The sequence below is a fragment of the Pipistrellus hanaki genome, assembly GCF_964339955.1.
Source record: "Pipistrellus hanaki genome assembly, chromosome: 8".
NCBI lineage: Eukaryota > Metazoa > Chordata > Mammalia > Chiroptera > Vespertilionidae > Pipistrellus > Pipistrellus hanaki.
Genome location: NC_140510.1, coordinates 47,391,131 through 47,416,676, shown reverse-complemented (window position 1 = coordinate 47,416,676; position 25,546 = coordinate 47,391,131). Strand labels below are relative to the sequence as shown.

The 25,546-nt window shown below is 40.1% G+C and overlaps 1 long non-coding RNA gene across 4 annotated transcripts in view; it reads right to left on the bottom strand.

Moving 5' to 3' along the window:
* The window catches only part of LOC311626824, a 62,593-nt gene that overhangs the window by 15,224 nt on the left and 21,823 nt on the right, over positions 1–25,546 (bottom strand). For 3 of the 4 annotated variants that reach the window (XR_014795774.1, XR_014795775.1, XR_014795776.1), the window contains 3 exons: positions 16,032–16,222; positions 3,813–3,970; positions 974–2,167 (listed from right to left, as the gene is read on the bottom strand). This is a non-coding gene — a long non-coding RNA (uncharacterized lncRNA). Of the gene's footprint in view, positions 1–973; positions 2,168–3,812; positions 3,971–16,031; positions 16,223–25,546 lie in introns of those variants that run through there. The other variant, XR_014795773.1, reaches the window with a different exon arrangement.

The following is a 25,546-nucleotide window of genomic DNA, read 5'->3' as shown; positions in this document are numbered from 1 at the left end:
ATATCACACTATTTTTAAATTAAATCCTCATCACTCTGCCTATCAATCTTGTGCATTCAGTTTAAAACTTGGGAATTGTTTTGTTGCAAAGGAGGAGATTCAGAAATTCCAATTCCCCTACTTAATAAGAATGTTATGTCCAGCATAACGTAATAGGAGAGAAGTTTCCTTTTGTTGCCAACACTTAAAGTCAACTCTTAGTTATGTACTTCAAGAATGATCCTTGGAAAATATTTTAACTCCAGATCCTATCACCAACATAGAAGTCTGTAGGCCTCCATTTCCACTTTTAAGTTGCTGTATGCCTTTTCAACTTATAGCTTATCAAAAGTTGATAATTTTTGCCCAGCCTGCATGGCTTAGTGGGTTGAGCATTTTCCTGTGCATTGAAGGTTGCCTGTTTGAATCCCAGTCAGGGCACATGTCCAGTTGCAGGCTCAATCCTGATAGGGGGCTGTGCAGGAGGCAGCTAATTAATGTTTCTCTCTCACATTGGTGTTTTTCTCTCTCTCTCTCTCTCTCTCTCTCTCTCTCTCTCTCTCTCTCCCTCCCCCTCCCTCTCCCTCTCCCTCTCCCTCTCCTTTCCTCTTTCTCTAAAATAGATAGAAACATATATTTTTTTAAAAGCTGATTTTTTAAAATATGCCATCATAATGTTAATTTTGATGATTCAATATGTTTTGCTATCTATCACCATTTTACCATGTTTCCCCGAAAATAAGACATCCTCCAAAAATAAGACCTACTTACAGGTTTCCTTCTGAGTGAAATATAAGGCATCCCCCGAAAATAAGCCCCCCCCCCCCCCAAGGCTAAACATGAGAGATTTGGTCCACTGATTCTGAAAGAAATGGAGTCACAAGAAATTCACCAGGAAATTCAGGAATTGGATTGTTATGATGATGTTCCAGAAGATTATGACATGATTGTCAATGAATAAATGAGAAATTCTTGATACTGTAGGATTCACAGTTTGTCTGGTTTGTGTTGACAACTACCGTACTACCATACCATATACAGGTAATAAATTTCCTTTATTTTCATTTAACAATAAATGTGTACCGTATTCTTCTTCATGGAAAAATAAGACATCCCCTGAAAATAAGACCTAGCGCATCTTTGGGAGCAAAAATTAATATAAGACACTGTCTTATTTTCGGGGAAACAGGGTAACTCTGTTAGAGTGGTTAAGAAAGACTGACTTTATGAAAATTCAAGGTCAAGGTCTTTTCTCTATATCAGGACTTTAAAAAGTAAACAGAACATAAAAGAGATTTATTTGAATACACCTGATATTTCATTTAGGTTGTTTATAGCTTCAAATGATCAACTAAAGGTGGATTCAATTTATAATCTCATGTAGTAAGTCTGAAGGGTGGCATCTGCAGGTTTGGCTATTTCAATGGCTCAGTGACTTACTGAGGACCTGGACTCCTCCCACACTTCCAGCCCATTGTCCTGGGCACAACAGTGTTAATCCTTAAGCTCACCCCCATGGTCAGAAGACAACCACCACAGTGCCAAATAGCCTCATACATCATCTAAAGGGAAAAAGCTGAGAACATCCTCACTAAGAAGGAAAGAGTTTCCCAGAAACCAGTCAGGCTTTGAAAACTAAAGAGCTGGTCAGCCTCTTCAGTGAGAGGAGAGCTAGCCAGTATAATACATTAAAAGGGTGGGAGGGACAGCATTTGAATAGGTAACCAACAATATTGCCGTAAGTGTGAATGAGAAAAATTCCATTTACATATGCTGAAGGTTAATGGAACCCTTTGATTATTTTTTGAGGAAATTATGTCTCTGAAACAAGCTTACAACCAAGTAACCATTTTCTAATCAGTTAAAACAGTACAAAGGAGTGGATATAAGAGAGCTGTGTTTGGGAAGAGGGGTTGTAGCTTAATGGGTGGGTTGAGGGGTGATCAAAAATGAAGAAGAAAATCTTTCAACAATGATAATTAGTGCCTGCTAAAATCATTTGCCTTCCTACGGAATTGAACAATGCCACCTATGAAGTGTTCTTGTCAAAAATCAAGCCAAATCTCTTGGGTGTGGAGAGAGCAGCGTGCCTGAAGAATGGCTCCTCTGTGTAGAACACATCCAAACAGCAACGTGGGCTTACTCCTCACGGGTGGCAGAATTCTGTGGCCTTCTGTGACATTATGCCCTATCCATGAAAAAAAAAAAAAAAAAATCAAGCCAAATCAGATTAAACTTCTAGATCAGGGGTCTTCAAACTACGGCCCGCGGGCCACATGAGGCCCGCAGAGGAGTCTGATCCGGCCTGCCAGGTTTTTTGGGCAGTGAGCGCAGCCGAGGTGTTACAGTAGGAATTAGTAGTTCATATAGTCCGACCCTCCAGCTCTCTGAGGGACCGTGATCTGGCCCCCACTTTAAAAAGTTTGAGAGTCTAGATCTAACGTTCAACTTACAGGAAGTACAGGGTACAGAGAGGGTCTTGTTCAAAATCACCACAAGGAAGTAATCAGCAAAACTCAGAAATGGCGGAGGAAATTTACCATGATTGGATATTTGATGATATAAAGGAATGTTTGTCAAAAATTTTGGAGTATTATGGTTATGTTTTGTTTTGCTTTTGAGAGCACAACTCCTTAATTTGCAAGAGGTGCCAAATCCAAATGTGTGCTTATGTGTGTGTTTTAAGAGTACATATGTTTTAGAGATACATGCTGGAATATTTATAGAAATGATGTGACATCAGAGATTTACTTCAAATGTCTCAAAATAATCTAGCGGGAGTAGGGGGAGTTCAAGGTGGGAAGGAATGACAGGATTTTAGGATTTACAGTCATTTATTCACTCTCGATGAAGGCTCTATTCATTTTGAGAAGGTATAAACCTGGTGTACTTAGGACCAAGAAATGTAATTGTCAGACTTTGCCTGTTTGCTCTAAATGACAGTAAAAAAAAAAAAAAAAAAAAAAAATCAAACCTCTCAACAGCAGTAAGCCAGTATTCCTCCACTATGACTTCATTATTCCAAACCTCCAAGAAAATAAATGCAACACAGACAGTATTCAGCTTTTCTCAAAAATATGGGCAATAAAGACACCCTCTAAGCTCCAGATGGTTTGCAAAAGATCTATGAGAATGGCCTGCAATTAGGAATCTACTAGTAAATGCATCTGATATATCTAGGTATTTTCCTGAATATACCTCAGCGTATACCTAGACTTCTATTTGAGTCATTTGGAAACTAGCTCAAGAAACAAATTTTGTTCTCACTTTTATCAGGTTGAAACAATGACAAGGGGTGGGGAAATTGGATGGGAATTGCCCAGCAAAGACGATAAGAAACTGAAGGAAATCATATGGGTGTCCCCCACTTTTCAAAAGTTCGTGTTATACCACTTTGCTTTTTACAAAAAACCTACATTAGTACCAGTTTTTGCTAACAGGAAGAAATCTGAAGAGGATTTTTCACTTTTATGAAAGAAGGCAAAAAGAGGGTTCAGCATTTGTTTTGCAGCGAGCTGTTACAGAGGCGGCGCCCACCGGGGGCAGGAGAGTGGTACCCACAAGCTCCTTCCCAGGAAGCCACATTCAGCATCTCTGCGTAGCTCTGAACTGTCTGTGAGCATCTCTGCCTGGGTCTCTAAACCTACTGGTCATCAGAATCACCTGAAGATTTTTTAAATAAATATTTTCATCTCCCCCATCCCTACTGAATCATATTCTTAGCCAAGGTAGGAGAAAGCCAGGGCCTAGGGTAGAAGTGTAATTCCAATGGTCAGTCTTACTGTTGAGAGCACAAAGATACCTCTCCGTGCCTTCTAAATCATACCACTCACCTGCTTGGAGCTATAAAGAAAAGGGCAGAAAAGGCTCTGCGGGCCCAGTCTGCCTCCTATCTCCTTGGCAAAATGCATCACTCCTCTGTTCTCAGAGCCCTGTAATCTGGGCCACCCAAGTCAGACACTCACACTTCCACACAGGTAGGTGATTCCTCCTGTAGAGAAGAAAAAAAAGAGAGAGAGAAAATATATTTACTAGAACCCTAGTATCAAGTTTTACAAATAGCTAATTTCACTTACTAATAGCAATGTCCTTGTAAGTTTGCATCTGCATCATTTGCAGTTGAAGAAACGGGCCGATAGGACTGCCATGTGATTTTGCCAGGTTTCCCTGTGGTTAGCAGCAGAGGGTGAGACACAGAACCTAGGGAGACAGGATAGATAACTGATGTAGTCATTTGTGCCCTGTTCTTGTGTCTATTGAAGACTTATTTGGCAGGAGAGGGTGACTTTCTCCTTTTTTCCTCTCTAGAAGGAAACTTGGCTTATTCTAAGATGCAAGAACCTCTTATGCTCGAGGTTTAAAAGGTTCTTGCATCTTATGTAAGAGGTTTAAGAGCTTCTTTGTATTTCAAAAGCTTTTCTGCAAAAAGTCCCAACCAGGACTTTGAGAGTTCTTGGCTCTTCCAGAAAAGAAGCTGGAATTATCCCCACAAGGGTGGAGATGGAAGACAATGTTTCACAGGGAGGACAAATATGCCTCTATCCTGGGACGATATGTTCCCCAGAGGCTGCACCCAGTGTATAGAGCAGTTCAGTGTTTCCATTGCACCGCAGCTACCAAGGGCAAAGAAGGTGGCACCGGCAAGCTAAGTTACACAGTTGTCCCATCTTACAATCTGACTCATGGGGAACCGCAGAAATAGAAGGACCTACTAACACTCACTTCACAGCTACCGTGTACAGGAATGTTTATCCCTGAGTCCTGAGAGCCTCCACAGGGTGTCAGGCAGATGGCAGCCCGCCCAGGCAGGTTTTTCCTCTTCCCCATCCCCCATAGCTGGACCCGGATCACAAAACGCTGCACTTGTGTACAGAGCCCTTGGGCATCACACTCTTAGCTATCTGCTCACAGATTCATGGCCTGCAAAGCTACTGGTTCTTTATCAAAATAAAAAACAAAGTAAAGGAAATCAGACATGAAAGAACACAAACTGTATCTTCTGTTTATATGAAGTTCAAAACAGACTAAACTCACCTCTGATGATTAGTTCGTGTAGGTTAGTGTAGCAGTTATCTTAGGGCCATGGTCGGCAAACTATGGCTCAGGAGCCACATGAGGCTCTTTGGCCTCTTGAGTGTGGCTCTTCCACAAAGTACCACAGCCTGGGGTGAGTCTATTTTGAAGTGGTGTTAGAAGTTTAAGTTTAAAAAAGTTGGTTCTCAAAAGAAATTTCAATCATGTACTGTTGATATTTGGCTCTGTTGATTAATGAGTTTGTCAACCACTGCCTTAGGCCAAGTATTGACCTGGGCAGAGGTGGATGATGGCAGGCAGGGGCCACAAGGGACCCTTCTAAGGGCTATATACTTTCTGTATCTTGATCTGGATGGTGATTACACAAGTGTAAGCATATGTGAAAATTCATTGAGCTATACACTTAAGATATGTGTATTTTTCTGTTATGCAAAATTTACCTCCATAAAATAAATGCATAATAAAGCAAACAAGCCAACACAGATACCTACATGATTGCTAGCTCCAGCTTGCCTATTACTAGGGCAACTTAGTCCCCTTTTGCTGACTCAATCTCTTCACAATTCCTAAAATTAATCTGTGTTCTTACCCCAAAACTGCACAGAAAATTTTAAAAGCCAGAGAAGAGCAATCAGATGCATAGCCCTTACCCATGGGTTAATCTGTAGCATTGCAAGTGTGCAGATAACAGAGCCACAGCCCAGGTTCAAATCCCTGCTCTGTCACTTTAATGATCACAGCCTAAGCAGCTTACTCAAATTATCTCTTCCTCAGTTTCCTGATCTGTGTAATAGACTTAATAATCAGGATTAAACAAGGTTAATCCATGTAAATGCACTCAGTAAATATCCAATGTTATGGTATGCCAAGCCTATGATAAGCATTTTACCAGTATTATCTCGTTTAATCCTTGCAGTAACCCTATCTGATAGATGGTGTTATCCCCATGTTACAAGTGAAGTCAAAATTATATAGTTGGCAAGGGGCAAAAATCAAGGTTTGAACTCAGTTTTGTTTTTTCTTTTCCTGTTCAGGGCTTCCCTGATGTCCACTGGATCCTCCCAATCAGGTGTTCCTTCAGCTTCCTCCCGGAAGCCTTAGAGTTAACCCACCATTAACTCGCATTTCTCCCACTGCCTGCTCTGAGACAATAGCCCACATGGCCCACACTTCAGAGAACTTTTGAATTCTATCTGAGTCCCAGGTACAGAACACACAGTCTAAATAAGAGAACCATGTCCCCTTCCACCCAGATTTTCTTATACTGACAAAGGAAAGTGTTGTTCTTAAAGAAGAAATCCACACAGCACTGGTAAACTGGAAAGGACACTACTGTCAGAATTAACCAAATAAATGATTAAAATAATCTATAATAATAAAAGGGACATCTCATTAGGCCGGATGTCCTTCCTGATGAAGCCAGGGTCAGAGGGAAGCCAGCCTGGGTCCCGGGTACCTTCGGGCGGCCAGAGGAAGAAAGCCTAGGTCCTGGGTGCCAGAGGGAAGCCAGTGCCCACAGCCAGGGAAAGGAAGGCCTACTCTTACAAGAATTTTTGTGCATCAGGCCTCTAGTGAGAAAATAAGAGCAAATCCAGAGAGATTCCAAATTCAGATAGACATTTGCAACAATACAGAAGAAGCCTCTGAATCAACCATCAGGGTAATTTATTACCGAACTGTATTCAGAACATGGGGCCCACTGAGCTTCTCCTGCCCCTAAACTGGCAGAATGAAAACAACAGTAGCGTTTGGCATGGGGAGGGGAGAGGGTTGGAGATGGGGGTGGGGATGCACAGGAGGAATTGTTAGGAAATAAGAAGGTATTTCTGAAAGAAGAAAATATGCAGAGTGAAACCTTCCTTGCTTTAACACCATGGCAGGAAAATACTGTAAATGTGTGGTATTGATTTTCAGTTGCTGCCATAACACATTTCTACAAACACATTTAAACAACACAACTCTGAGGCTTCTTGCATAGTCACGTCTCCCTCTTATCACAGATGAGAAAGCTTCTCTATTTTTAAGGAATCCTGTAGTTCAGGCCCACTGGATAATCCAGGATACTCACCCTTTCTCAAATTGTTTAACTTAATCACATTTGCAAAGTCCCTTTTGCCATGTGAGGAAACATGTTTATATGTTTCAGGGATTAGGCCATGGGTATCCTTGGGGCTATTTTTTCTGCCTTCCACATGTGGGTGCCTGGCAAATAACCCTGCTTCCTGGTTTGGCAATTGGAGTGCTTGCTGGCTGTTCCACCCAGGACCTGAATGTGGAGTGACACCCATAAGGGCCAACCAATGACCTAACCAAACTATTTTTGAAGAGTTTCCTTGGCAGTGGCCCCTTGGTTCCTGCTGATTTTCCAAGCCTAGTTTTCAGCTTTCTGGTCAATTCTGTGAGCTACCAATAGCCTGAAATAAACTATTTTCCTGCATTAGCCAGACCCAGTTTCTGTCACTTATAATCAAGAATTCCAACTGATATAAAATGTCCTCCTTACCTGTGTACTCCATACCCACTCATCTTCAAGTAAATGCTTCCTGGGAATATTGCCCACCACCTACAGAGAACTTAGATCTGTATTTAGAGGAGAGGTCTGTCAGATAGCACACCCACACAAAAACAGATAAAACCTATGCCACTGACCTACAATAATCGACCTAGTTCTTCACTTATACAAGTAGAAAATAACTCCGATCACTAGCCATAAAAGCAAACAAACAACAACAACAACAACAAAAAACCAGCATGAGAATCAAATAAACAAAAAGGAACAAATAGACTTGACCTGGAAAAATAAAAGATCAGAATAAAATGTTCATCTTAGACAAAAAAAAAAAAAGTCAATTTAGTATATTTATGGATGGTTGAGAATATTTCGCCTACATACAACAAGAGCATTTAGAGAGTAAGAGCTATCCTATATAATAAAAGGCTAATATGAAAATTGTCCCCTTAACTGGGAGTTCAACCAGAGGTTGGAGCCAGCCTGCCAACTGCCCACAGCCCTTTCCCCTGGCCGGCTTGGCCTGATGGGCCCCAAACAGGGCAGGCTGGCCAGACCCCACCTGTGTACAAATTCATGCACCAAGCCTCTAGTTGGAAAATAAAAATCCAGTAAGAGGACTTCATTCACTACTGCATCTTAGCATTTAAAAATAATACTAGGAACTAACTAAACATTTGTTGGATGAATGAATGATCAATGGAACCTGTACAACTGAAAGTTAAATTAGTAATCTGAAAATAAAGAGAAATCTCCCAAAATTTGAAATTAAAAAGGACAAAGTAAATGTAAAATATCAGAAAAAACTTAAATATGGAAAACTAAGATGATATGAAATCCATATAATCAAAGCTCCAAAAAGAAAGTACAGACTTAATAAAAGAAAAAGTCATCAAGGAAAAGAATGAAAAAAATTACCTTGAGCTGAAGAAACCACAACATATAGACTGAAAGGGCCCACTAACAAATCCTGGTGAATTTTAAGAAACCTACAGATATAGAACATGATTCTGAAAAATTCCACATGAATAAAATCTCAAAGGAACAAGAAGCAGGTTAGCATTAGACTTCTTCTCATCAGTAACGCTGGGTGCCAGACACCAGAGCAATATCTTCAAAATTCTGAAGGGAAATTATTTTGAACCTAGAACTCTACTAAGGCAAACTTATGTTCAAGTGTTAGAGCAAATTGGAAACGTTTTTTTAACACACCATGACTCAGAAGTTTTGCCACACACTATCTCTAAAATAATTACCTTCTCTTTCTTTCATCCTGTCCACCATCTCCCCTCCCCATTGACAGCTGTCAGTTTGTTCCATGTAAACATGCCTCTCTTTCTATATTGTTTATCAGTTTATTTTGTTCATTAGATTCCACATATAAATGAAATCATATGATATTTGTCTTTCTCTGGCTAACTTATAATATTTTACCTAGCATAATAATCTTCAGGTCTATCTATGCTGTTGCAAAAGATAAGATTTCCTTCTTTTTTACAGCTGCATAGTATTCTACTGTGTAAATGTGCCACAGTTTTTTAAAAATATACATTTTTATTGATTTCAGAGAGGAAGAGAAAGACAGAAACATCAATGATTAGAGAGAAACGTTGATTGGCTGCCTCCTGCACACCCCCTCCTGAGCATCAAGGCCACAGCCTGGGCATGTGCCCTTGACCGGAACTGAACCCAGGACCCTTCAGTCCATAGGCAGACACTCTATCCACTCAACCAAACCAGCTAGGGTTGTACCATAGTTTTTCATCCCCTCATCCATGGCACTTGGACTGTTTCCAAATCTTGGCTATTTTATATAATGCTGCAATTAACATAGGGATGCATATGTTATTTTGAATTTGTGTTTCAGGTTTCTTGGGATATATTCCCCAAAGTGGGATCACTGGGTCAAAAGGCAGTTCTATTTTTTTTTTTTTTTTGAAGAAATTCCATGCTGTTTTCTAGAGTAGCTGCACCAGTCTGCATTCCTATCAACAGTGTACTAGGGTTCCCTTTTCTCCATATCCTCACCAACACTTATTGTTTGTTGATACATTGATGGTAGCTATTCTAGCAGGTATAAGTTGGTACCTCACTGTGGTTTTAATTTGCATCTCTGTGATGATTAGTGATGTTGAGCATTTTTTCATAGGTCTATTGGCAATTTGTATGGAGAAGTGTCTATTTGTCCATTTTTTAATTGGGTTGTCTTCCTTGTGTTGAGTTGTATAAGTATTTTATATATTTTGAAAATTAACCTTCTTATTAGATACATCATTGACAAATATGTTCTCCACATAGATAATAGCATGGATATAGCCGGAGGGAAAGGTAGGGGTTGCTAGTGGAGGTGAACAGAAGTGTGTGTGGGGCGAGAGGGGAGGGCGGGGAGGATGGGGATGGAAAGAGACTTTGTTTGGGACAATGTACAGATGACATTTTGTTGACTTAAACACTTGAGACTTGTATGGTTTTCTGAACCAATGTCACCCCAATAAATTAATTTTAAAAATGCACTTGAACAAAATAACAGTAACAAAAAATAATCCAAAGAAAAAAATAATGTTGGATAAAAGAAAAAAGGTGAGTCAAAAAACCCCAAACAATATTACTTAAAATTGCTTACACTTGTAGAGGTAGTATGGCTGAAGGAGGAAGGTAGATGGCAATTTCTTGTTTAATGGGAATATATAAAGATGGATTAATTGTAGATACTGATAAAAAACATGTATAACCATGAGAGTTCAAATTTTAAATTAACCGTCTAAATAACTGAAACTAAAAACATAACTTTGCCAACCTTACAAGAAAAAAAAAAAATTTGAACAAAGAAAACAATCTAACAGCTATAGCCTGTGAACCCTCTCATTAGGGAGAAAGAAGAAATAGCAAATAAAGCAACTGGAATAGAAAACATAAACCAAGATAACACAAATATACTTAAATATATATATTAACCATAAAAATGTGAATGGATTAAGTTCCATGAGTTTTACCTGGCTAGTGTGGCTCAGTGGATGAGCATTTACCTATGAACTAGGAGGTCATGATTCAATTCCCAGTCCTGGCAATGCCCAGGTTTCAGGCTTAATGATTCTCTCTCATCATTGATGTTTCTCTCGCCATCTCCAAAATCAATAAAAATATAGGTATTTTTTAAATGAGTTTTGACTTGTAGTAAAAACAACATATGTTTTTATATATATCCAGCTATATACCATTTACAAAAGAGACACCTACAACATTAAAGGGAAAGAAGGCTATTTCCCAATGGGAAAAAAAATCACAATTCACTAACAAGACATAAGAGGAAAGAATCTTTATTCACTTAATATAGAACTTAACCATTTAAAAAGCAAGACATTAGAAATACAAGAAGAAATTAAAATTGTTCAATCTCTAATGATGGTGGAAAACTTTAATACATGTGGCTTCAGAAGCTGATAGATCAAAAAAAATTTTAATCGAGTGTTTTTGAGTACAGTAATGCATTTAATCACTGGGAGCAGCTTTGTAAAGATCATAGGGCACTCCATCACACAAAATAGAACTATCTTCATCTTACTCCAGCTCTAGCAATGACACTCTCTTCCTGGGTTCCAGAGACGCCCTGCCCTCCTGACTTTTCCTATTGCTCTGTGGGGCCAGTGTGCCCACTCTGCTCTGCTGGCTCCTACTATTCCTGACCTCAGTACCCAGTAGTCCAGGACTCAGTAGTCCCTTTTTTCTCTCTCTACTCTGCCTTCCTAGGTGGTCTATCCCAGACCTCCTCAGCCTTTAAACACCTTACCTACTGTGAGGATGCCCAGATTTATTTCCCCAGCCCTGGGTTTTCCCCTGAGCTCCAGATTCCTCCATCTACTTGAATGTCTAATAAGCACCATAAATTTAATATGTCCCAAGTAAAACTCAAGTTTACCTACATACATTTTAAAATGTTCGTTGTTGAGAGAATCCAAGATGGCTGCTCGGGTAGGCACCTAGCCGCAGCCGCACACAACAATTTCAATAAAATACAACTAAAATATAAAATGGACATTACCCAGAACTACAGGAAAGTCGACTGACTGGAAATTCTACAACGAGAAGCAAGGAGAAAACCAGAAGGAACAGTGGAGGAGCTGTAAAAGCCCAAGGTACGGAGACACGTGGTGCGCGCGGAGAGGTCGGAGCTGGAGAGGAGGGAGGCAGAGTGCCTGGCTGGCGTTCCCTAGCGGGAAGGAGATAAACACTCCAACTGTGCTGGGCCCCCGACTGCTCTGAACCCCCGTTCTAGGCCAGACCCCGGGGACCCAGGCTCATCCAGAGGGAGCTGGGCTGTAAGGCGGAACCCGGGGAAGCGGCGAAAGGAGGTCCCAGAGGCACGCACACTGCGCGCAGAGAAGGTTCGGCAGGCTGTGCCGTAGGACTGCCCTGGCGGGAAGGAGACAGGGGCTCCAGACTGCTCTGAACGCCATCTCCAACTCTACTTCCAACTGAACTGAACCCCAGTTTCGGGCCCATTGCGGGAGAGCCTACACTGTTTGGTAGCAGGCGAAAATCGAGGGTACCTTTCTCTCAGAGGTGCTTGCAACAAGTACTGAAGGACCCTGAGTCTCAGGAGTCGCATAGGGCGGGGCTGACGGAAGCCAAAGCTGTAGGCTCCACCCTGAAACTCCGCCCCATCAGGAAAGTTGCCTGCGAAAATGCCTAAACCAAATAGATCACAAACGAAAGAAATGGAGGACAAAAAGCAACTGGATATAGAGTTCAAAACCACACTTATAAGGTTTTTCAAGAGTTTCCTAGAAAAGGCCGATAAAATAAATGAGACCTATGAGGATATGAAAAGGGATCAACAAGAAATAAAGAATACATTGTCTGAAATAAAAAATATTATACAGAGTCCTAAAAACAGAATAGAAGATCGCAAGAATCAAGTCAAAGATCTGGAACATAAAGAGCCAGAATACACTCCTCTGCAGAAGCTAGAAGGAAAGAGAATCCAGAAAATTGAAGATAATGTAAGAAACCTCTGGGACAACTTCAAACGATCCAACATCAGAATCATGGGGGTCCCAGAAGATGAGAGAGAGCAAGATATCAAAAACATACTGAAAGAAATAGTGACAGAAAACTTCCCCCACCTGGAGAAAGAATTGGACTTACAAGTCCAGGAAGCACACAGAACTCCAAATAAGAGGAATCCAAAGAGGATCACACCAAGACAAATCATAATTAAGATTCCAAGAGCAAAGGACAAAGAGAGAATATTAAAAGCAGCAAGAGCTAAGCAGGTGGTTACCTATAAAGGAACACCTATACGATTGTCAGCTGATTTCTCAACAGAAACCATGCAGGCCAGACGGGAATGGCAAGAAATATTCAAGGTGATGAATAGTAAGAACCTACAGCCAAAAATACTCTACCCAGCAAAGCTATCACTCAGAATCGAAGGTCAGATAAAGAGCTTCACTAATAAAAAAAAAAGCTAAAGGAGTTCATCACCACCAAACCAGAATTATATGAATTGCTGAAGGGGGTTCTTTCAGAAGAGAAAGTAAATAAAGATAAAAATTATGAACAACAAATACGTAACTATCAACAAGTGAATCTAAAAAAACAAGGTTTTCAAGGAAATTAAAAAAAAAATCTGATGAACAATATTAACTGTTGAATATAATAGAATCAGAGGTATGGAAGGGGAGTGAACTGACGATTCTTGGGGAAAAGGGGAGAGGGGGATGTGGGAAGAGACTGAACATAAACTGTGCACCTATGGATGAGGACAATGGGGAGTGGGGAAAGGGCAGAGGATGGGGTGGGAAGGGGGGGGAAAGGAACACTTGTAATAATATGAACAATAAAAATTTATTTAAAATAAATAAATAAATAAATAATAAATAAATAAAAATAAAATAAAATGTTCGTTGTTGTGTCAGATTTATTTATTGTGGTAAAATACATATAACATAGCATTTACCACTGCAACCATTTTAAAGTGTATAATTCCATGGCATTTAGTACATTCATAATGTTGTATAACCATCTCTACTGTCTAGCTCCAGAACTTTTTCATCACCCCTCATGGAAACCTCCATTAAGCAGTCACTCCCCATTTCCCCTCCCCACCTTGAGTCGCCAGCAAGCACTAATCTACTTTATGACTCTATAGATTTGCTTATTCTGGATAATTTATATAAATGGAGTCATATAATGTGTGGCCTTTTGTGTATACTAGCTTCTTTCACTGGGCACAGTGTTTTCAAGGTTTGGCCATGCTGTAACATGTATCAGTGTGTCATTCCTTTTCATAGCTGAACGAGATTTCATTGTATGGAGAGACTTCTTTTTGTTTACCCATTCATCTACTAATGTGCATTGGGTTGTCCCACTTATATACTCCAGTTTTTCTTCCGTTGCTCCCTATTGCCTCCCTCCCCAGTCATCTTTATCTCAGTTGGTGATACTAACACTGACCCAGTTATGTAGGCCCCAAATCTAGCAGTCATCCTTGATTCCTTGATTCCTCTCTTTCTCTTAGCCCCATCTCACCCCTGACATCCAAACCATCAGCAAGTCCTGTTATATCATACAGATATGTTCCAATATGCCCCATATTTCACACCTTCTGCAGCTACCACCTAGTCCAAACTACTATTTATCTGGGCACAATTGAGTGTCTTTTTTGCTTCCTTTCTTCCTCCTCCAATTCAATCCCTTACAGCAATCAAAATTAATCTCTCATAAGTGTGAGTCAGATCATGCTACAATAATGCTGAAGACCTTTCAATAGCTTCCCATTACATTGGGAATAAAGTCTAAATGTCTTTGCTATGGCTAACAAAGCCAGCATGATCTAGCCCCATCTAGCTCTCTGAGCATATTTCCTACACTTTCCAGCCACATGGGCCTCTCTGAGTCTCTGCCACACCTGACCCGAGTCTTCACACTCCCTGAGCTTCTGCCTGAGACACACACTTTCCCTCAAACTTTGCTCAGCTCCCTCCTTCTCATCATGCAGGTGCCCTCTGCAGAAAGGCCTTTCCTGACTCTTCTATCTGAAACAGAGCCATCACCCCGAGTTTCTCTCTAACCCTACTGGGTTTTTCCCTCATACAACTTAGAATCCTATAACATTACATGATTTTTCTGTCGTTCCCCCATAAGAATGTAAGCTCTCAGAAAGTAGCCACTTTGGCTGCAGCCAAATACCCAGGACCTAGAGCAGTACCTAGAATGTTGAAAAAATGCATCGCATTATATACCCACATAGAAATAGGACTTAGTGCTCAATAACATAATATCCATTCTTTTCAAATATCCTTGAACATTTTTACCAACAAACCACGGGGTGCTCTTCAACAATGTTGGTGAAAGTAAAAATTTTTATAAGCTTTCTGGTGAATAATTTGATAATAACTACCCAATTTTAAAAAGCAAATATTCTTTGAACTAGTACCATATATTGTAAAGCCCTATCTTACCCCCATGAATTTCATTGGCAACTTTGTGATAAATCAAGTGACCCTTAATGTGTGAGCCTATTTCTGCATTCTATTTTGTCCTGTTTATTGTCTATTTGGTCACTTTCAAGGATAATACAGAGGTTCATATGGATCTGAGGAAACTTTTTTTTTTTTAATATATTTTATTGATTTTATACAGAGAGGAAGGGAGAGAGATAGACAGCTAGAAACATCGATGAGAGAGAGTCATCGATCAGCTGCCTCTTGCACACCCCCTACTGGGGATATGTCCGCAACCAAGGTACATGCCCTTGACCGGAATCGAACCCGGGCCCCTTCAGTCCCCAAGCCGACGCTCTATCCACTGAGCCAAACCGGTCTCGGCTGAGGAAACTTTTTTTAAATGGAAGGAATAGCTACTTTGCCTTTTTATATTGTTACCAAATATTCCTCTCCCTTCCCAAAGTTTCTGAAGAACACAGAAATGATCCATGGTGCGAATTATACTGAAATGGTAACATGTTTTGAAGAGCACCCAGGTATTAGACATGAAATATCTTATAAAACTAACTTTTGATGTAAGAAATTGTCACTATGGTTTTTGGTGCCAAGGCAGGTGGATAGCCATGTGAAAATATAAATATCACAAGACTAAAACTCTTTTGTTATCTGAAGGACTTTGGAACAGTAGACTTATTTGTTCATTGTGCAAATAGGAAAGAACTAAAGATCCTCTTCTAATTTGACAGAACCACTTTGATGATGTTTATACTACTAGGTGTCCATTACAACATTATTACCAGGGTAACAAATAAGACCATCTTAACAAGTCTTAGCAAGGAGACAGAATTACAGGTGTCATTGAAGGTTATGTGAACATAACCTGACAACAATTTCTAAAATATCTAGTATCTACAAGACTCCTTTGTTTAAACAGTAATTCTAATGTTAAGTTTATATGAGAAAGAATAAGCTGGTAGCAGTTGTGAATACTTGTACAAATCTTCATATTGCATAGGAAATAAGACTGATACCCCTGAGAGAATTCAAATTTAAGATCTTACCTCATCGGATCCTGAGACCAAGTTTTAAGATGAGAAAAGATGTCTCCCTGTATAGCTTCAGTAAAGAGGAAACATCTTTTTCATTCTTTATTAGGCTTCTTATTTTAATTTAAAGTTCTGTATTTTCAGAACCAGGCTCTGAAATGTCATTAGTTAGCATTAAATGCATAATGCAGATCCATGGGGCTCGGCTTTAAAATAAAAAACAAAAAACAATTGTTAGGATTTGACCTGATAGAACTTTTTATCTGCCACATCACAAAAGAACAAAAGTCAGACTATTGGAGCTACCCATTGTCTTCATTGACAGAAAAGTGTAAACAAGGAACCCAGAATGCTGGTGGACCTTGAGCTCTGGCAAGGGCCAAATATATGCACCAATTGTTTAGTCAAGAAATGGTGGCTCAAGCGATTTCCTGACCAAATAGTCTCAAAGCAAATCTTTACTAATATTTACTGTCCTTTAAGATAGTTTGTCTGTTACTGGAATTGCCTGACTAAGGACAATATCTATCTAAAATTGAATAAAAGGTTGGCAGGGCCTGGTCACCAGTGAAGTCTTTCCCCTAGAGTTGGACTCTCCTCCTGGCACCCCTTAATTTCCAAATTCATATTTCTTATCTAGTCTCATCATTTGCACATGGTCCTTCTCCAGATCCTGTACCCAAATCATGCGGGACATGGCATCTCAAATCAGACAGACATCATACTTCTCCTCAACAAACACCGGTACTAAACCAGGAGGAAATAAGTACCATATTTCTTGGCAACATGATTATGATACCCAGACAAACACAGTGAGGTGTAAGAGTGGAATGAAGACCTATCAGACATGCAAGGACTTGAAACATTTACCTCCTCCTACATGCTCATTTTGTTGAGGATGCCTGAAAATATTCTGCAGTAAAACAAGGAGAAATGAAAGAGCAAGACTAGTGACTCAGGAAACAGTGAAAGAAACCCCAGAGAAAGAATGGGAAGTTCAAATATTACTTGCTGTAGGGCATGATGAGAAATTAGAGAAGAATGTGATGTTCAGGAGGGAGTGTATGGGGGGGGGGGGGAAGGGGGGAGATTGTGTAGAGGAAGGGAATTGGAATAACTGATAGAATAACTAATATAATGAAATATCTGGGGGAAAAAGATGAAACTATTATAAAGGTAAATGGCACAATTGCAAAAAGAAGAAATACCAGAAATCTTTCACAATTTTTAAAAGGAAATGAAAGCATAATGTGTCCCTTGGTTCAAAGTATAGAGAGACCCACCCTTCAGGAATGAAAATTGGATGTTGGAGTGTAGTGTTCCATCAAATTGAAGGGATAAAGTCTGTTTAAATTACAGAAAACCTTCAAAGCTAGGCTCAGATATTTGTGTCCATGGTCTGATAAGCACAAGAGAGCAGTAACTAGTTCTAGAGAAAGAAAATGAAAAGTTAAAGGCAACATTTCAGTAATGTCAGCCTGGCAGGAGAAGAGGCATGAAGCTGAAGGGACAGTCTGTTGCAATTTTTCAGTCATGAGGCGAAGAAATAAACAGACAATAGAAAGGAAAAGAGAGCACATCAGAAAAGTGTTTCAAAAGAGAATTACAGGACTCAGGCACAGGACTGAACAAAGGGGCAGGATGGCTCTATACTTCCTGGTTAGTGAACTGGAAAAATGGTGATGGCTTTTTATCTGCTATTGCTGTATCATTATGATACACATACATTCCCTCCTCCCCCCTATCAGCATTCTCCCCTTCCCCCTCTCATAGTCCCCCTCTCCTCCTCTTTCCTCCTTTCTTTTTTTTTTTCTTTTTTCTTTTTTTTTAAAATATATTTTATTGATTTTGTACCGAGAGGAAGGGAGAGAGATAGAGTTAGAAACATCAATGAGAGAATCATCGATCAGCTGCCTCTTGCACACCCCCTACTGGGGATATGCCCGCAACCAAGGTACATGCCCTTGACTGGAATCGAACCAGGGACCTTTCAGTCCCCAAGCCGACGCTCTATCCATTGAGCCAAACCGGTTTCGGCTTCTCCTTTCTTTTGCTCTCCTAGATTGTAGATACTAAAGCCTGTGTTTGTTTCCTTACCACCAGCACTAGGTCCTACAACAATAGCCTCTCAACACTGCGAGGACTGGGACTGTGGGTGGTGGAGGTAGTTGTAATGACGATGGTGACAATGTCCCAATGCCTTAAAGGTAAGAAAATTGGAAAGAGCAGTGACTTGGGGCATAAATAATTGACAATTAGAGCTTTAGTGAGATGTCAGCTCCCATTGGGAGTTAGAAGAAAACACTTTCTGAAAATATAGCTATTACTTCTTTAGTGAAATACCTTGATTTTTCCTTCCTTTAATACACTTTACTTAACTCCATCTATATCTATGTAGTATTAAAACCAAATAGTAATGGGAGATCTGACCAAAGTCAAGTAAACTTAATTCTAGATTCTTATTTCAAATCCTTTTTTGATTAAAAATAAACAGACTATTTTAGGAAGCAGAGTTAGTTAGTTAGTCCTCACTGAAGGATATTTTTTCCATTGATTTTTAGAGAGAGTGGAATGGAGGGAGGGGAAGGGAGAGTAATATCAATGTAAGAAAGACACATCAATTGATTGCTTCCCATAGGCCCCGACCTGGGCCAGAAATCAAACCTGCAAGCAGGTATGTGCCCTTGACTGGGATTCTTTGGTGCTTAGGCCAATGCTCTAACCACTGCTCAGAACAGGAAGTAGAGCTATTTAAACAAGCTATGCTCTAGGGCTATGAGCCTTGTATACCTTGTTTTGTTCTTGTTTGTGAAGATAAAAAATGTTATTTTCAAAGAAAGCTCTAGGTGGCACTTGTGATGTATTCAATGGTTGCCTCACATCCTTTTTGGAAAAGTTATGGTATTTAAAAAATGCGATGAATATTAAAATAGGGTAAATCTTCTTTATAATAATGAAGATCAGTATCTTATGATTGTGTTTACCATCTGATTATATACTAGGGGCCCAGTGCACAAATTTGTGCACCTTAAAAGGAACTGTGGGCCCCAAGGCTGCGGTGGGCCAGGAGCAGGTTTTGGCCCATCCTTCGTGCTCTCACCTGGCCCCTCCCACCACAGCCCCTGTCCCCAGTCTGCCTGCAGCCTGCTCCTGCTGCCACCGTTCTCACATGCCGATAGCACTGGGCCCCGCTAATACCCACTGCTGGTGTGGAGTGATTGGGGCCAGTGCCAGCAGCGGGTGCAAGCGGGGCCAATGCTAGTACCCTCAGTGGATGTGAGTGACGGCTGCTGCCCCAATTGTCCCTCAAAAGCAGGGGGAGGTGGAGAAGCCCTTGGGGTGATCAGGGCTGGCAGCCACCGCTCACACCCACTGATGGCACGGAGTGATCGGGACCAGCACCAGCAGCAGGTGTGAGCAGTGGCTCTGGCGCAGGCTATGGGTGCAAGTGGGGCCAGTGCTGGCAGTGGGTGCGAGCAGCAGCTCCAGCGCCAGCAGCAGGTTCAAATGGGACTGGTGCCAGCAGCAGGTGCAAGAGGGACTGGCGCCAGCAGCAGGTGCAAGCACCCAGTGGGACTGTGGTGCGAGGGAGCAAAGAATTTTCAGTACCACTAGAGGCTTACCCAGATGACAGCGACCAGCACCCCACCTTGGTCTGGCGCTCCCGCTCACCTGCTCCACCATCCCGGGATCAACACCCCCCCTGTTCCACACACGCCCCCTGGTGGTCAGTGCACATCATAGTGACTGTTCAGTTGTTCAGTTGTTCTGGTTGTTCCACCACCATTCAGTCTATTTGCTTATTAGCCTTTTATTATATAGGATGAGAAATGTCTTTATGCAGCATTGCATTTAAAATATGGGCTTTACTTCTTTTATAAAAACTGCAGAAGGGGAACCAGCCTTTCTATAATATGTGAAAACTCCACATGACTAAAAATAATAAGAAAGTAATGTTTGATTTGCAAAAGGATTGACTATAGATGTTCTTTTAAATAGCAGTTCCTCTATTCTGTTTAAAATATTTCAATTTATAAAAATCTTATATAATAAAAGCCTAATATGCAAATCAACCGAACAGTGGAACGGCCGGTCACTATGATGCGCACTGACCACAAGGGGGCATATGCTCAATGCAGGAGCTGCCCCAGCTCACAGGCTCCAGGCCAACCAAGGTGGGTGCCAGCAGGGGGCCCCCCTTTCGCCCTGCTGGTCGCCCCACAAATTGGCCCTGATCACTGACCAGGCCCAGGGACCCTACCCATGCACAAATTTCATGCACTGGGCTTCTAGTAGATTATAAAAATAGTTTTCCAAGTCCATCTATTGTGTAAAGCAAAATAAGTTATTAATTTAAAATACAGCATGATAGCCTAAAGTAGGTTTTTAAAATAATATTAACATCAACAAAAAAGAAATTTAAAGTAGATTTCCTAAGGACTTTTTTTTTTTTACCTAAATGAAAACATATTGACTTCAAGTAAATGTATGATTTTTTCTGTTATTTGGTTAGGCAGTTCCCTCTATGTAGCAAGTTGCTTAATTATCTTTGCTGTAGAGAGATTACAAGCTCTTTTAACAAAAATGCAGGTTGAGAAGGTCTATCTTAATTGTTGCCAAATACCATGGCAACAACTGTAGCTTGCGACCCTCACACGTTGTTGCATCTTTTCTCTACCCATTAGGCCTTCAGTGTAACCATTTTATGGATTAGGTTCACATCTTACTTTTCTATCTTTATTTTCTCTTTGTCTCATTTTCGTTTATTTTAAATGTTTTCTGTTTTTTGTTTTTGTTTCTTTGCTGAACCTTTGTAGGATAATTTAACACAATGAAATCCTTTTGGAACATGATGGATCATAAATAAATTAATAATACTGCTAATATGCTGTCCTGTAATTGCACTAATCTGTAGCTTTTTGGATGAAATTGACATTTTGAAGGTAGTATCTCATGCAGCAGTATCTGATTTAGCCTATCAGAACTCAGAGCTAGTAAATATGCAAAACTGTGACAGTATTGAAAAAGTCTTGGATCTCAGAGTAACAGTTGAGCTTCTTTTGTTGAAAATAACAGAAATGGATTCTGGCTAACCTAAGCAAAGGAGACTTTAACAGAACACTAGCCAGGAACTCATGGGATAAATGGGAAGCTAGAGGCCAGGCCTGGACACAAGACAGGAACAAAGGCAGCGCCTGGAGGCCCCACAGCAGGAAGAACTTACAGATCATATGGAGGTACACTACCTTTCCTGTGTGCCTCTGCCCAGGTTGTTTCATGTGTTCTATGCTTTCACATGTTTCCAGTGCTAAAATCATGCGAAATCCAGTATGGAGTGAATACTATATCTTGAAAAGCTGCCAAAATATTAAGAAATACAAATTTGGAAAATAAAATATCTGAGCATCCAGTTGTCTTCCTGTGGGTCACATATGGCTCCTCGTTTACAGAGGAATGAGGAGTATTAATTTAATCTCCACCAAGACTGCCTACAATTGGGGAGGTAATTGCCCAACAGGAAACTGGGGTTTTTCCTGTGGATGGAGAATATGGTTGCTGGTCACCAAAAACAATTCAGGTCACTACATTACAGCAAGAATAAATTGCTAGTTTCTGTGTTGTGTTGTGAACTCCTATAATGGATTGAATATGTCCCCCCAAAACTCATGTCCACTCAGAACCTCAGACTATGACCTTATTTGGAAGTAGAGTCACTGCAAATGAAACTAGCTAAGAATCAAGATGAGATTTTACAGGATTAGGGTGGGCTCTAAATCCAGTGAGAATGTCTTTATAGGTCGCCGTGACTGGTTTGGCTCAGTGATAGAGCATTATCCTGAAGACTGAAGGGACCCGGGTTCGATTCCAGTTAAGGGCATGTACCTTGGTTGCAGGCATATCCCCAGTAGAGTGTGCAGGAGGAGGCTGATTGATGTTTCTCTCTAATCCATGTTTCTAACTCTCCCTCTCCATAAAAAAGTCAACAAAAATATATTTAAAAAGAAAAAAAAGAAAGAAAAGAAACAGAAGAGGACACAAACAAGGTGATGCGAAGATGGAGGCAGAAACGAGAGTGATGCATCTACAATCACAGAATGCCAAGAACTGCCAGAGAAGCTAGGAATAAGGCATGGGATGGTTTCTCCCTCAGAGTCTCCAGAAAGAGTGACCCTGCTAACACTTGATTTGGGACTTCTGGCCTCCTGAATGGTGAGAGAATAAATTTCTGCTGTTTTAAGCCATTCGTTTTGTGGTTATTTGTTATGGCAGCCCCAGGAAACTAATATAACCACTAAAAACAGTTTCTTTGTGCAGAACCATAAGTGGTAATACCATGAAAGTCGGTGCTTAGTAAATGCAGTTTTATGAGAGTGAATAAAAATTCTCTTTTTTAATTTCAAAAGAAAATAAATCTATAAGTGGTTTTGGTTATTTACTCCACAAAAAGCTATTCAACATCTCTTATGCGCTGGGCATTGTTCTAGGGGCTGAAAATACTGCAGTGAACTCGCAGAGCTTGCATTTAGAGGAAATGCAGTTACACAGGTGTTCAGACATATTCTGTTGAGAAGTGAAACTGGACAATGTGATCTAGAATGGCCTACAGGAAGTGGGGACACAGTGCAGATTGGGTGATCACACAAGGAAGAGAGAACTGAGACCTGAGCAATGAGAAGGAGCAGACGTTGGCGGCGTGGGGGAAGAACATTCCAGGCAGAGGAACTGAGAAAACCCAGAGCTGAGTGACCACTGACAAGTGAAGGGGGGGGGGGGGGGGGGTGAATGGAGAGATTTAGGCAGAAACAGATCACAACTTCTAATCTAAGATATGCCATGGAAATGGAGAATTTTAAGTAGGAGAGTAACATCATCTGATTTAAACATTGGTGTGGGGAGAAAGATTGCAGAGGGCCAGAAAGAGCAAGAGGCACTTGGGAAACCAAAGTATTATGCTTGATTAGGGTGGTATAGTGGGGTGTAGAGAAGTGGACTAATTCTGGATAGGTGTGAGGTAGAGTGTGACAAGACTAGTATTAGCTAAATGTCTTCTCTTGCTCCAGACTTACTCTAATATCCAGAAGTTTTGCATTTAATTTGACAGATAAAATTATATATATTTATGCAACTCAGACCTACTACCACTTATGCTAAATTTAATCAACACCTTAGAGCATGTGAAAAAATATAATATTAACTTACAAAGATCTTTGTGTGATTGGGTAGCAGCAGCCTGGAAATTAAGGTAATACCTAGGATATTACACCCTGAAACATCTCCATGGAAAATAGCAGGGAGAACTACTAATAAAAAAATAAAATAAAAAAAATTAGGACTATTGCTCATGATAGGGACAGATACCCTCACCACTATATGCAGAAGCAACAGAACAAATTTTAAAAGTCATCTTGCCCTGGCCAGTGTGGTTCAGTTGGTTGGGCGTTCATTGTCCACGCACCAAAAGGTGGTGGGTTCGATTCCTTTCAGGAATACATATATTTCTGACATTGATATTTCTATCTTTTTCTCAAATAAAAAAACAAACATATCTTCAGGTGTGGATTAAAAAAAAAAAAGTCATCTTAAAAAATGCACCCTACAGAACAGAACAGCATTATTTACAGTATCTTCAGGCACCAGGAACAACAGGAAATATCACTGACTTGATAAGACCAGCTGAGGAACTAGGACGAGATAAAAACTGTAGCTTTAAAACTAATGCATATAGACTATTCCTAATGTAAATAAACCAAATCAACATAGACCATATAGAACAAAATTTACTAGGCATTTTCGGCCACCTAAGCAATTTAGACTACCACCTTTTCAACCAAATTATAAAAACAAAAACCCAAATAGAAACCTCAGAAACTATTTATAGTGGCAGAGAAAAGGAAATAGCCAATCTTTAGAGGAACTACACCTATACAAAATAGACTTAATAACCCATTTGTTGTAAATAAAAACCCCTTTGTAAAACCTAACCACATTAATGGACACACCATTTATAGACCAAGGAGAGAAAATCTAAGGAGTCCCCTATAGGGACTCAGCATTTTCCTGGCCCAAACCAAGATAATCATCCATGTGTTACAGTGGCTATTTCAATAGAATCCCCTTTTATAAATAAAAACATGATGTATACTACTATGTTATTAGATACAAGGTCCCAAGTAACAATGATATAAGGATATCCTACCAAATTAGAAAATTTTAAAAATAAAATAGGACTAATCAAAGAATTAGGAGGAAAATTAAGCCCAAGCACATAGGTACATAGATTCCTAACAATTGATAGAGACCACCTATCAATGCTGAATGCTTTATAAATCCCAATAAGGAAAACATTCTTGGAATGGAGGACTAGGACATCATATAATGAAGAAAGATGTAACAGTTCCTAAAACTAATTTGGATATGGCAAAATGGACTGCAATTAAATTGCCTGTCCCAACTAAAATAACAAATATACTCCAATACGGTTTTAATGGAGGACATACTCAAATTAAGAAAAAAATTTTGGCCCTGATTGGTTTGGCTCAGTGGATAGAGCATTGGCCTGCGGACTCAAAGGTCCCAGGTTCGATTCTGCTCAAGGGCATGTACCTTGGTTTTGGGCACATCCCCAATAGGGGGTGTGTAGGAGACAGCTGATTGATGATTCTCTCATTGATGTTTCTAACTCTCTCTCCCACTCCCTTCCTCCCTGTAAAAGATAAATAAAATATTTTTTTTAAAGGAAAAAATTCTGGAACTCCTAAAGAAACAAATTATTGTGCATATTATTTTACCTTGTAATCACCCAATCTGGGCTGCTAAAAAGCCAGATGACTTATATAGTTTTTTAGTTAATTATAGGAATTTAAATAAACTCTCCCAAAATCAAGGGAGCACTCCCAGATACATGCACTAAAATAAAAACAATACCACTGGATCCAGAAGTATAATACAGTGATAGACTTATCTGACATGTTCTTTCCTAGAGCTATTGATGAAAAGACCCAACCCATGCACTCACATGGGCAATAGACAGTACCAGTTTACTGAGTTACCACAAAGTTATCTTAACAGCCCAGTAATAGCCACAACTTTTAACATAGACATCCTGATCTTTCAGGAATACATGACACACACACACACAAACCATTATTTCCTACATTGATAACATCCTTATTTATGGTGATAACTTGAAAGAACAAACTAGAGTTAAGATAGACTTAACTGAATCCCTTACATGCACAGGATGGACAAGTAACCCAAGTAAAGTCCAAGGACCTTAAACTACAGTGAAATTTCTAGGCATAATTTGGTCCTCTGAAGGTAAGAAAACACCAGGCCCATTCATAAACAAGACAGGTTGCATATCAACTCCTACCACTAAGTAAGGAGCTCAGAAATCGATAGGATTGTTTAGATATTGGAAATAGCACATATCACATATGGGAATAATATTAAAACCCATCTATGAAATGACTAGACAAAGTAGGAAATTTAAATGGACAGCCTTTACTTGTTTGAAAAATGCTATCCAA